The sequence below is a fragment of the Malurus melanocephalus genome, unplaced genomic scaffold (assembly GCF_030028575.1).
Source record: "Malurus melanocephalus ecotype Western Australia unplaced genomic scaffold, MMel_1.1 scaffold_303, whole genome shotgun sequence".
NCBI classification, from domain to species: domain Eukaryota; kingdom Metazoa; phylum Chordata; class Aves; order Passeriformes; family Maluridae; genus Malurus; species Malurus melanocephalus.
The window spans coordinates 519,858-531,640 of NW_026623535.1; the positions used below are offsets into that span (position 1 = coordinate 519,858).

General features: G+C 40.1%; 1 protein-coding gene across 2 annotated transcripts in view; it reads left to right on the plus strand.

The window, feature by feature from the left end:
• CA8 (carbonic anhydrase 8) overlaps positions 1-6,391 on the plus strand; it is a 49,164-nt gene extending 42,773 nt beyond the window's left edge. Inside the window, exon 8 of one of the 2 annotated variants that reach the window (XM_057377159.1) lies at positions 4,179-6,391. The gene's annotated coding sequence lies outside the window, so the exon portion shown is untranslated. The remainder of the gene's footprint in view (positions 1-4,178) is intronic. The other variant, XM_057377158.1, reaches the window with a different exon arrangement.
• The last annotated feature ends 5,392 nt before the right edge of the window (positions 6,392-11,783 follow it).

Here is an 11,783-nt window from a genome sequence, read left to right on the forward strand (position 1 = left end):
TTYGAGAGTTAGTACCTTGTTCAATTCYTTACTGAGCTCTTGTTAGAAATACACAAATTTTGGAGGAATGGAAAACGGTCCAAATCCCTTAGCATGTAAAGATTAGGAAGATTACTGGGCTTCTTTTCAAAGCTAAAAACGTCGTAAGGTAGTCTAGGAATCAGATCCCTGCTTATGCTTCAAATAAGATAGTTCATGCTGACAAGTGCTCCTAAATTTTGTGACCTGTGAATTTCTATCAGCATCATACATTCTTTGCTATTCATAACTCACTGTTATCATCAGCTTTTCATAAAAAGAATTTTGAGAGTCTAATTTCTAGCAGCTTACCATAAACCGTGCATGGTTTATACACTGCTGCTTGGGAGCTGATCATGTAACCAGGAGCCAGGAGTGCCTGTCATACAAAACTCACCCTCACAACATATTTATCAGCAATCACAACACACAGGTTGGAGTCTGAACACACACTGAAACTCTGCCATGGTATTTTCACTTGTGGGGAAAATGCKGCAAATTAGTGGCGAGTCAARATATTAKGAATCTTAACTCATCATTGATATARCTRCATTCRTTTTTAGAAAAGGAGATTAGTGCATACARAATACAATGTAACAGGCTCTCAAATGTCAAGGATATTAGAAGGACATACAGGTACATAAGTCTGTACAAGACAGAGAAGAGCCTGCAATATGTTTTCCATCTTCAGCAGTGTTACACAAGTTAGACACTGGGAGTGCCCTCCATTTTACCAGGATGAAATCACACAGATTTAAGCAGAGCATTATTGCTCCATTGAAACTGAAGATCCAGGTAGGCACAGGTCCTTACTCTTATTGGAATCTTTAATTCTCATTATTTCATATGGATAAAGACAATGCAATGAACAGTATGCAAATAACTCGTGCTAAGCAGACAGACACGTTTTGTAAAAAAATAGCAAAGAAAATTACCAAATTATTTGGATTACCGAAGATGTTTTTGCAACTGATACTTGCCACTGAAGAATGTCAGCAGTGACTGTTGTTACCAACGTTTTGTGGATAAGACCAGAGTTTGTGACAGAGCAGTGCCACCCAGCAAAACTTTAATTAAAACCATTTATGCCCATAGCTCAAGACAAACAGAAATACATTTTAGTTAGCTAGATGTAGCTAAATGCCCATGAACTCGATGTAGACTCAGTAAATTGTAACTGTTTCTTGGAAGGAATGCAAAGCATTCCAAGAAGGATAAGGTTTGGTGAGGTACTCAGTTYTCTTTCTGAGACACTCTGAATCCATGCCTGGCTGTACTTTCAGGTGCTGTTTTTAGGAATGTGTAGGATAAAGGTAATGTTTAGCCAGTATTGCACTGGTTTTGTCACCCATGTCTTTTGGGTTTTTTTTGAACTCTTAAACTTTTTGATTTATCGTAGTGTTAAGGAGGAGAAGGCAAGAAATCCTTCTAAAAAGAAAGATAGAAACTTTGTGTGAAACTATGGTGGTGAGGAATATGGTAAGACAAAAGAGTTGGAAAAGCTCTCCAGAAAGAAGATTTACTACTTTTAAGCAGCAGAATGAAGGTTTTGATCTTATGTAGTGATCTTGACCTAAAGCTGCTGCAGTAGGACMTCTAACTTTGTCTCTATGAGATGGAAAGACGTTATTGTGGCCATCCTATTTAATTTCTCCATAGTCTCTTTATTTGCACTTTCTCAGCACTTTTGGAAGACTTTGAAAAATAATCCTTTTCATTGACTTTTTCTTAAATCTTCTCTTTTAAATATGTTCTCTATTGCTATAGGAACATCGGGACCTTTGGTTTTTAAGTATATACCAGCTCTGCTCCTTTGCTCCTGCTTCTGCTCCTTGTTTCTGAGAYAAAATTTAAGAGCATTGCATTTATCCCAGTTTTGCACTGGAAAATTTTCCTTGTGAAGAATATGGTACATAAAATTATTCTATGAAAGAATTAGATATAAATCTTCTTGGAATTTTACTTTTTTTTACATTCTGAGGTTGATTTCTGAGTTTTGATTAACCTTGTTAATAATATTTTTTTTCAAAMCATGGGTATTGTGAAAAATGCTCAGATTTTGCAGGTATTTGCACTTCATGGCACTGGTGTCAAAGGGATTTTTTTGGGAATGGTTATTTGATCTGTAGAGGACTTCACCAGAAGCAGWGGGTCTCTACTTAATATATATAGGACTCAATCCAAACAAAGGAAGTTTCTGGGARCAGAAATCTAATCTGTAAACAAGGCATCTGGGCAGTTTTCTGATTATAATATAYATTCCCATTTGTACAGTTGTAGCTCAAATCTTGCATTTGAGCAAAAACTTTTCAGAAGAGTAAGAAAAGAAGGTATCTTCATATCTACATGAACCTCTGGCCTAAATAGTGTATTACTTGACCACATATCTTATGGAGCAGTGCTATTGATTTAGCATGCTAGGAAAATTATTGTTAAACAAGAATGAAGGGTAAACATAAATAATAACTCTACCTGACTGTACAATCAATCTTTTGTCAGATAATACATTAAGTATTTCTATAACAAACACCACGGAGATCTTTGTACTGGCTCATAATTAGGGTTCTTTCCAAAAGTAATTCATTAATACAAAATGTACCCAAATCCCAGTTCAACTTAATTTCACCAACTGACTTTTGGACTAAAAGCATTAAGCTTGAACTAGCTAAAAATTGTATAAAATGTGCATTCARTTAAGGAGTAATTAGATACTCAATCACCCTTACATCACACTAGGGATCATCCAAGAAAGAAGAGAGGTACTACTCACTGCAGTGTGTAAAACAGTTTTCTTAATTAGTTTAGCACTAATTGAGATTGATGAAGTGTCACTGTGTCACAGCATCAGTTTACCTACAAAGAGCCTTAAAAACACAAAGGTTTTGGCTTCTTTTGAACTTTCTCACTCAGATTTTTCGGTCTTTCTCGCTGATCCAGTACCTTCTGGCCACACAAATGGAAACTTTCTGTTYACTTCAGGGAGGGGGTTGGTCCCTGCTGCCTTTTATCAGTAGTCCACTGGAAAACATGTGGAGAGCTGTTGCAGAGACAGAGTAACTTATTATTATTACTTGGTTGTTGTTGTTTGTTTGTTGGTTACATCTTTATATGGAGCACGAGGAAGAACTGGGAATCCTCTGTGCTGTTATGTGGAGGAGGCAGCTGGTAGAAAGTTGTTCAAGTGAACCATCAACTGGTGCTGCTGCCAGACAACAGGACTTTTGGGGGGTATTGAATGATAACCAGGGAGTACAKGGAAATGACATCACAGATTGTCTCATGGGTAGGCACTGACTCAGCAGCGCTGCTGGTGATCGACAATCTCTTCTCTCCCTTCCTCTGTCAGGGCCAGAGTGGGATCTATTTAGGATGTGCTGACTGTTCCTGCAAGCAGTTGTAGYCTCAGGTGACCATTTGCACACCAGCACTTTCAGGTTGTTTGTGTATGCACACTGAGCTATGGTTAACACTAAAGCAACCTCATGGGGAAAAAAAAAAAGGAAATTATTGGTACAACAGAACGAAGTTTGACACTCTTATACATACTGCTTCTGAATTGAGAACACTGAGGCAACCTCAGCACCTGGATTGTTAAGGTTATGCCAAAGCACATGAATATGTGTTTGCCTGAAATCGAGTATTGATTAATGCTGMTAATGAATAAGAATGTTACTGCTATTGGGACAAATTGGGTGATGGCTTTCTATCCCTTGAGCCCACCTGACTCCCATGAGAGCTGGTACTCCACACTTCACTTATCAAGGCCCCTAAAACAGTAAATGGTAAAAAGTTCTCTATGACCAGTGTATTTTTCTTTCTAGTTTACTACCATGAGCACCAGGTTAGAATCAATTACCAGATTGATTCAGAAAGCCAATTGTAAAACTTTGCTTTGAATTAATAATTTTACTACTGCATTAAACTTTGCATTTTTACTGCCATTTCCTCCATTGCTAGTAAATCTTCCAGCACTGGCTTTACCCTAAAAGAGAAGAATCAGTACCATTATGTCACTGAAGTATATACCCTGAAACTGCTCCCACCTGCTGTCATGAAATCYCAGCTTTTAGTTTTCCCTGTCTCCCTGGCTGGACATAAACAGTCTTTCAGACCCACTGCAGAGGAATTTCAGTAAYATAATTGTTCCATTCTCTTTTCAGAGAGGGGGAAGACAATGCTCCCACAGTGCCTGCAGATGAGAAATGGAAACTTTTGAGGCTGCTGCTTCAGTTGAACCACAAAGCCTGTATTGTTTGTCTTCATCTAATTCAGCCTTGATAGACAGCTGTGACAGTTGGTCTGTCCACATGGTCCAGTGAAATTCTGGGAATGGGGCTGTACATTAAAAGAAGAAAACATATTAAATCTTCCAATTCATACTGTTAACTATTTTTAAATTGTCGTTATCATTGCTTTTATAGCTACTTTGCCATAGCATTCAGTAGTCATCTGTGATCCAAATAGTACTGATTTTAAGCTTGCTATGAATGCTAATATGTAGAAATACTCATTATTGTTTTGAATGTTCGATTTAATTTTATTCCATATCGTTTCTTGTGCTGTCAGTAGCCATATTTTCTGTAGAGAGGAGATACATTCTACAAAGATAATAAAAACATTGTTTGTTCACAAAGAGTATTATACAAATTTAGAATTAATTTTTTGGCAGAAAGGAGCACTTCTCTGCCAAACATATGCAATTGACATGGTTTATCTGAATAAAGCTGAGTGACACTTGCATTACTAGGAACCTTACTGAAATAACAGTTCCTGGTACTGAAATAAAATTCCTTAGTTTGGAACTAGGGAAAACTAACCAATATAAAAATAAACAGAATTGTCTGGATTATTTTCTACTTGATGAGCCATGGAACTTTGAGAAAAAGTGCTCAATTCAGGCAGAAAATTATCAGCCTTTGTTCTCCTGTGAATTATGACAGTTCCATTTGTTCTGTACATTGCTTGAGGATGGTGGTCTGGGGCCCTACTCTGCATGTCCTGAGCTCACTGCACAGCATGGGGATTGCCACTCTGGGCCACACATGGCTTATCTGACAGAAGATAAGGCAAGGGTGGTGTGAACCAGCTAGTCAGYCTCATAGCTTCTAATTCCTGAGAAATGCCAACATCTGAAGGACAGAGTTAATGTGGGAGGCAATAGCTTTGATCATTGTAGCTATTAGTGAGGTCCACTGCCCTGGCATGAGGGGACAGATTTGAGCAGGCACCTGTGTCAGTGCGAGGCACAGATGGCAAATTCTGGGCTGGGGCACAATGAAGATGCAAACTGAGGGATCACAAAGTGGAGGCCATTCCCTTGGGACAGATTGGTCATCAATCACAAAGTCATTCCCAGGCAATGGTAAATGCAGAGTCAGAGTCCTTAATCCACCTTGTCAAGGGTTATGGGCAGAGCTGCTGCTGAATAATGAGTTATGAGCTCTCTGAGTCATTTATGTGTACATTAGGGGCAGCAGAAACAACAAGACAAACCCACACACTGTGTGTGAGCTGGGTGAGGGGGAGCAGATACTGCTGACCCCTCAATGTGTTCAGCAGTTTTGTGTGTGCTGCCGAAACACATTTCTTTTGGAGATAAACCTTGGCAGCGTGAACAGAAAATGCACAGAAATGTACAGAAAATGTAAAGCAAGCAGCCTACCATGAGGTCATCTCTTCATTTTGGGCTTAGCAGAGCAGCAATCAGCACACTGCTCCTTGGGCTTAGAGGAACTTGTATTTCTTAGGGTTATCTCCATCTCCTGCCCACATTTAATGAAGTATAATCCCATTATCTGTACGATGGGTTCGAGATTTCAGTGTTGGCCAAAACCACACTTTCCACCTGCAGTGTCTGCAGCATGTTCATGTAGCAGCTTCACTGGCTGCTGCCCCTCTTCCTTTGGCAGTGAGTCCCCAAGCAGCTGCAGCCAGAGCCCAACCCCAAYACACAATCACCACACCCCAGCCTCCCCCTGATCCACCTCATACCACAGGGCAGGAGGAGTCTCTGCTGCAATGGCCTGGCTGCAGTTTTTGACAGGAACCTGATAATTTGTCTTAGTTGTCAGGTACTAAAATCTTGAGAAAATAAAACAAAGTTCTGTGAGGTGAAAGTCATCTGGTTTCTGCCAGATGAAGTCCTGTTCTTGCCTCCTTGCACCCAGCAATGGAAGAACCCCCCAAAAGGGGAGTGAACCCAGCTCCAAACCTGACAATTCTCAGGTTACAAGCACAGCTCATTCAGAAGATATCTCTGCATCCAACRTTATTATTAACTACTGAGTGTTAACTGACAGGATCTGTAGTAGTAATATGGCAAATATTGACATTATGATGAAATCTGAACTAGATTTATTCTCTAAATAAACATGTTCCTTATCTTGGAGCTGGCTGATATTCCTGTGGCTGTGAAATACGGATACATTGCAAAGCAAATGATGTAATGTCTCCACTAAAAAGTCCATTATTTCCCTTTCCTGTGCTCCCTTCCTGTGTTTGCTGTTCTTTCAAGCATTGCCTTGTGCAGTGAACTTCTAGTCATATAAATACTACTACTGCTGAGGAATTGAGGTTAGTGAACTTGTCTCAACATTTGTCAGGMTTTTTTTTTTTTTCCTAGGCTTGGCTTTGAAAGAAAAAAAAAACCCTCTTTTGTAAAAATAGTTATAACTGTTTTGTGTCTTAAGAACTAGATGTAATTATAACAACAAATTCATTCACAAAACACACCCATTCTAATTACAGATTGGTCAACCCACATTCATGGTGTGTTGGTAAAAGTTAAATTAGTCTTTCTGGTTTTGGTAGGAATCCACAGGGAGGAATTTTCAGGAAGGGCTCTCTGTGTGTTACTTCAGTTACACTGCACCCATGAGAGGTTTTATTGAGTGTGGCAAGGCTCTGCTGCTTTCCAGTTAGAGTTCCACATACTTGCCTTTGTATTAATATTTTTAAGAAATTGTGAAAACTGATAAGGAAATTCTGAGGGTAAACTAAGGCCCTAAATTAATAATTTCCTCTTTAAGCATACAGCTCCTAAAATTCTGAACCAGATTGCTCTCTGAAAGTATTTTTAAAGGTAAATGTTAATGGGCATAATGCYTCACATAATTCTAAAAATTTATTGKAAATGTGAATTATAAGTCCAAGAGATGTTGAGCAGTTTCACATTTGTTAGTCAAGAAATCAATGACATAACACTTCAAAGCAGTTTTGTGCCTCATCAGACAAAATCTGGCTCCACAGTCTTCTGTGGATAAACTGTAGGAAGCTAGTGGGAATAGAAGGAAATCCCGTTCTTGGGAGAAGGAAGGTGAATTGGGGCAGATGCCTGCTATCAGTGATTTTCCCTCAGTGGGTGATGTGTTCAGTTTCTTCTATAGTTTTCTGGAGCTTCCAGGAAAATTTAGAGGCTTTAAACTCTTAATTTTACTTTAGATCATGGTGTGGTGTTCTTTGCACCTGGGCTGGGATCCTGGGCTTCCACTTACTCTGCCTTGGCCTTTTGTCCTGRCTCCCACCTTTCCTTTTTGTGAAAATTAAGGCATAAGTGGATCAATAAATTCTACGCGTGTTCCCAAAATACACCTGAGAGATAAAAGGGCATAAATTGGTGTGGGTTAAAGGATAGGCTCGATCCCAGATAAAACCATTGGCAAACATGGGCCAGTGGCTGTGTATGGAAACAGATGTGAGGTAGGACATGGGTCTGAAAGAACACAAGAGTGTTCCCTGGCCAGCATCCTGGTCTGTGTCCTAAAGGTTGGCTCATCCGTGCTCCTGACTCTCAGAGGGTAATTGAAGACCAAGCTGAGGAGGTAAAAGTGCCTAACAGCAGGGCAACATAAAGAAAAAATAATTTTACAGAGAAATTTCAGCTGAATTTTGCTGAGACTGCAGAAGCAAGAAGGAGARGAGATCCCTGCACATTCAGCTTCACAAGAAGCCATACCCATCAGTGTGTTCCAGCTCCTGCCAGGGTGCAGCTGGTTCATTGGGTTTGATTGGTGGGCACAGCACTGGTGCAGTAATGGCCTTGTGCAAATTATTCCTTTCATGGTTGTCACATCCACTCCAGTGAGAGTGAAGAGAATCTTCCTTTTTTTGTAGAAATGGGGAATGATGGCTGTAGAGAAAAAGGGGAAAACCCTCTAGCTGTTGAGAATTGTGGAAGGAATGCAAATATTGGCCTTCTTTTTKCTTCTTGGCTGGTTTCATGGTGGTATCATCAGCCATGGAGTTTGCTTTGAGATGTATTCTTCCTTTGTACATCAGTGCTGCCTRCTGAAATGTCAGGTAGCTGGAGAACCACCCACTGCACCTCCTGAGGCTGGACCATGCAGGACCTGTTTGGAAGTGTTTATGTGCACATTTATTTATGAAACCRTAGGTGCCATTGTAAGCATGCCTATGTGTCCTTTAGAATGCTACACATAAAACTSCCTATTTTAAAATAACAATTTAAAATGAATTGTAGAACTTTTAATTAAAGTTAATATATTTCAGTATGCAAACCATACGCCTAGCGTCAACTTATCAGCCCTGTTGGTATTGGTATGATTTGCATTCTCTCTTTGCTTAATGAATTAAGTCCTGCTCCTCTTCTTTCCCCCCCATTATCCATTTTACAGCTCCAGGTCTTTTATACTGAATGTTGTTCCAGACTTGCTCTGAGGACATTATCCATTTTCTCATGAGCCTTTCTCTCTTACAGTGCGTGTTTGAATGTTTCAGATGTATTAAAGAACTTACCTTTACAATCACTTTGCTTATGCATCACCTTCATGATGCCCTTTCCCCTCTCTCACATGAGGATTCCTCTTTGATAATAAATTATCTGTATGATGCCAGGTATAAGGAAAAGAGCTACCATTCAGCCATGTCAGACAGAGACTCTTCATATGCACTTTCAATCCATGTAGTCCTTGTCCAGGAGAGCTTGTTGTACYTCAGCTTAGCCTTATTTGCAAATTAAMACCCCAGCATTGACTGAGTAGCCAGATCACTTCTGAAGCCTTCTCCCTGATTTGCTGCAATAATTWCTTCCAATGCAAGGTTTCTTTTCAGTGCTGGGTTGTTTTTTTGTGATTCTTTGGTTCAGCGTCTTCAAATGCTTATCACCAGCGTTCTTCCCATGGTGTTTACAGAGACAGCAGCAGCTTTTTGCTTCTGCTTGGCCTTCCCCACAGCCTGACCTCATGTTGATCCAAAGGGGCCCTCTCCTCCCCAAATATCAGGGAAACAACTAAAGATGGGGCAAAAGAAGGGAAATATTAGATAAACTTGAAAAGAACTTGCCCTATAAAATACACAACAAGCTGTTTAAGCCTTGAATGACACAGAAAAAGAAAATATAAAGATTACRAAGCAAAAGCARCATAAAGAAACTTCCTYAAGTGTCCTTTTCACTRGCAGGGATATGGTTGGAAATATTCCTTCTCTATTTCTATCTCAACTTGCTTGTGTTGGAAGTGATCCATTYTGGGTTGTGTAACACCAGCTGACTAACTCGCAGCCAACTCCCAAATCAGTGATCAGAAACCACATCCAGCCAGACTGCTGCTCTCCTGCACCTCTCCCACCAGTGACAGGGAACTGGCTGCTTGTCCTTGGACAGCAATCCTTATCCCAAACCCTGGGTTACTTTCCCATTCCCTACCTCCCCATCTYCTGAGATGGAAGACAATAAAGCAATAAGGTCATGGAACAAACTCCATTCTTTTATAAAGCAAWGCACTGGAAAAGGCAGGAGCTTCAAGCACATCAGCACCTCCCGTGCTTATTATTAGAGTTGATGTTTGTGTCTGAGATTGAGACAAAAACAACTTGATTTTACATAGACATAGACTCTTTTCCTCCCTTGGGCTTTAATGTAAATATACACTACAAACAGTGTTTTCTGAAGTGCCTCCCATGTAAACATTTGGCAGTGGTGAGCRTGAAACAGATGAAAGCTATGATAAATCAGTGAACACACACAGCTGAATGTGAGACACCATGTCACCATGTATTTTAAATAGCAGGTAGAAAGCAGTTGTAGAAAATGTGTGTTTAGCCCCATGTGAAGATGTCGGGGTTTTTCTTTTTGATGTACTATAGGTCCGTTGGAAGTCACTTTCATTATGGATCAGAAGTCGAAAATAGTTTGGTATCTTCAGCTGGGTAATTGTATGTGTGGCCCAGCAAAAAGAAAAAAATGCAAACCAAAGGTAGCTGAAAGATTTATTCATGGCTTAGAAACATGGAGTAATTCACAKAGATAAGGAGATGTTTACTCAWGAGAAAAATAAAAAACAAACACAAAAACCTCTGAGAGCTGTGTGCTCTTGGCAGGGGAGCCTCTAATGACTACCAAGTGCATGAGTCTCAGTGTGAAATTATAGGCTGTGATTAAATTGATGTGCTATAGCATTTTGAACATTTCTGATTTTATGTTTTGATCACCCCAGTTCCACACAATTTAAAATGGAATTCTAGAAACACCAGAGACATCTCAACATACCTGTGGCTAGGGCTGTAATGAATGAAAAAACCTTCTTGCACAGGCAAAGAATCTGTTTTCAACAGGACCCGAGGTATCTGGCCTTCAGATGATGATATGATGGTACACAGTTTTTACAGGTGTCCKGTAAAGATGTGTAATTGCATTATATTATCCAACCACTAGATGTCTGCATACTATAGAGCTTCAGGCAKGGTTTGTTCGCCAACCTAAAAGGCAAACAAAGAAAATGTGTATCTGCAGATGTCTGTCTCTGTATCATAATTTGGAATCTGGTTTTTTTTTTCTGACACATGTGCCTTGTCCAAGGAGGAATCTGTGGACAAAGAGATACGCTGCAAGAAGAATTATATGTATGAAAATGACTGTTTTCTGTTAAAACCTATTCAGATAAAAATTGCAAGTACCAGAAATTAAGTACAGCAGGGCCACCAGTGATTTTGAGGAGAATCAGAAATCTCAGTGCTGGTTTAACCCCAGTTCTTCAGAGAGTCCCACTGTTTTTTGTTGCTTGTGATTTGCAAAAGGGAGCCCATGTGTTTGATTTCAGTGGAATCATAAGGAAGTGGGAGGTGAGCTGTGAGCACTGTGAGCCCACAGATAGTCCTCCCAAGTGCTTTCTTTGTAACAGTGTTAAAGACACATCTTTTGCCAACTGTAGGACAGTCCAGACTCAGTGTGTTCTGCGTGGGTAATTGTTTACATTTCTGTTTACATTCCTGTTTGTTTTTCTCACAGGGTTTCCCCAAGGCACAGTGATGAGCAGCCCTTCCTAGGTGCTTYTGCTGAAACGCCAAGAATGGGATGGGGGGGAAAAAAAATCCTGTGCTTTAATGCTTGAGTTTTGATACCCAGCTTCAGAGATCCCTGTTATCTGAGTTCATGGGAATCAGTGAGGGTTGTGAAGTGTGAATATTACTGGTGTACACAGGGCAGTACCTGCAGTGTCTCAAGTGAGCACCATTACAGGGGCARATTAACTGCATCCTACAACCCTTGAATTTGAACTCTGCCTCCTCCCTCCAAAGGCCTCTTCACACCTGTATCATGTTGCTTTTATTTGTCACTCCAAAACACAACTTCCTCTTGCTTCTCCTGACATGCTGCCTTCTCTTGCCTCTGTAAATTCCTCCCCAAACACATTTAGTAGTGGGTGGCTGCAGAGCATGCACATTTTTTGAGTGTTACTTGATATTACAGTATTCACTTTTTCCCAAAAMGTTTTGAGTGGTGTTCAAGGCTTTCCATGCTTCTTTACATC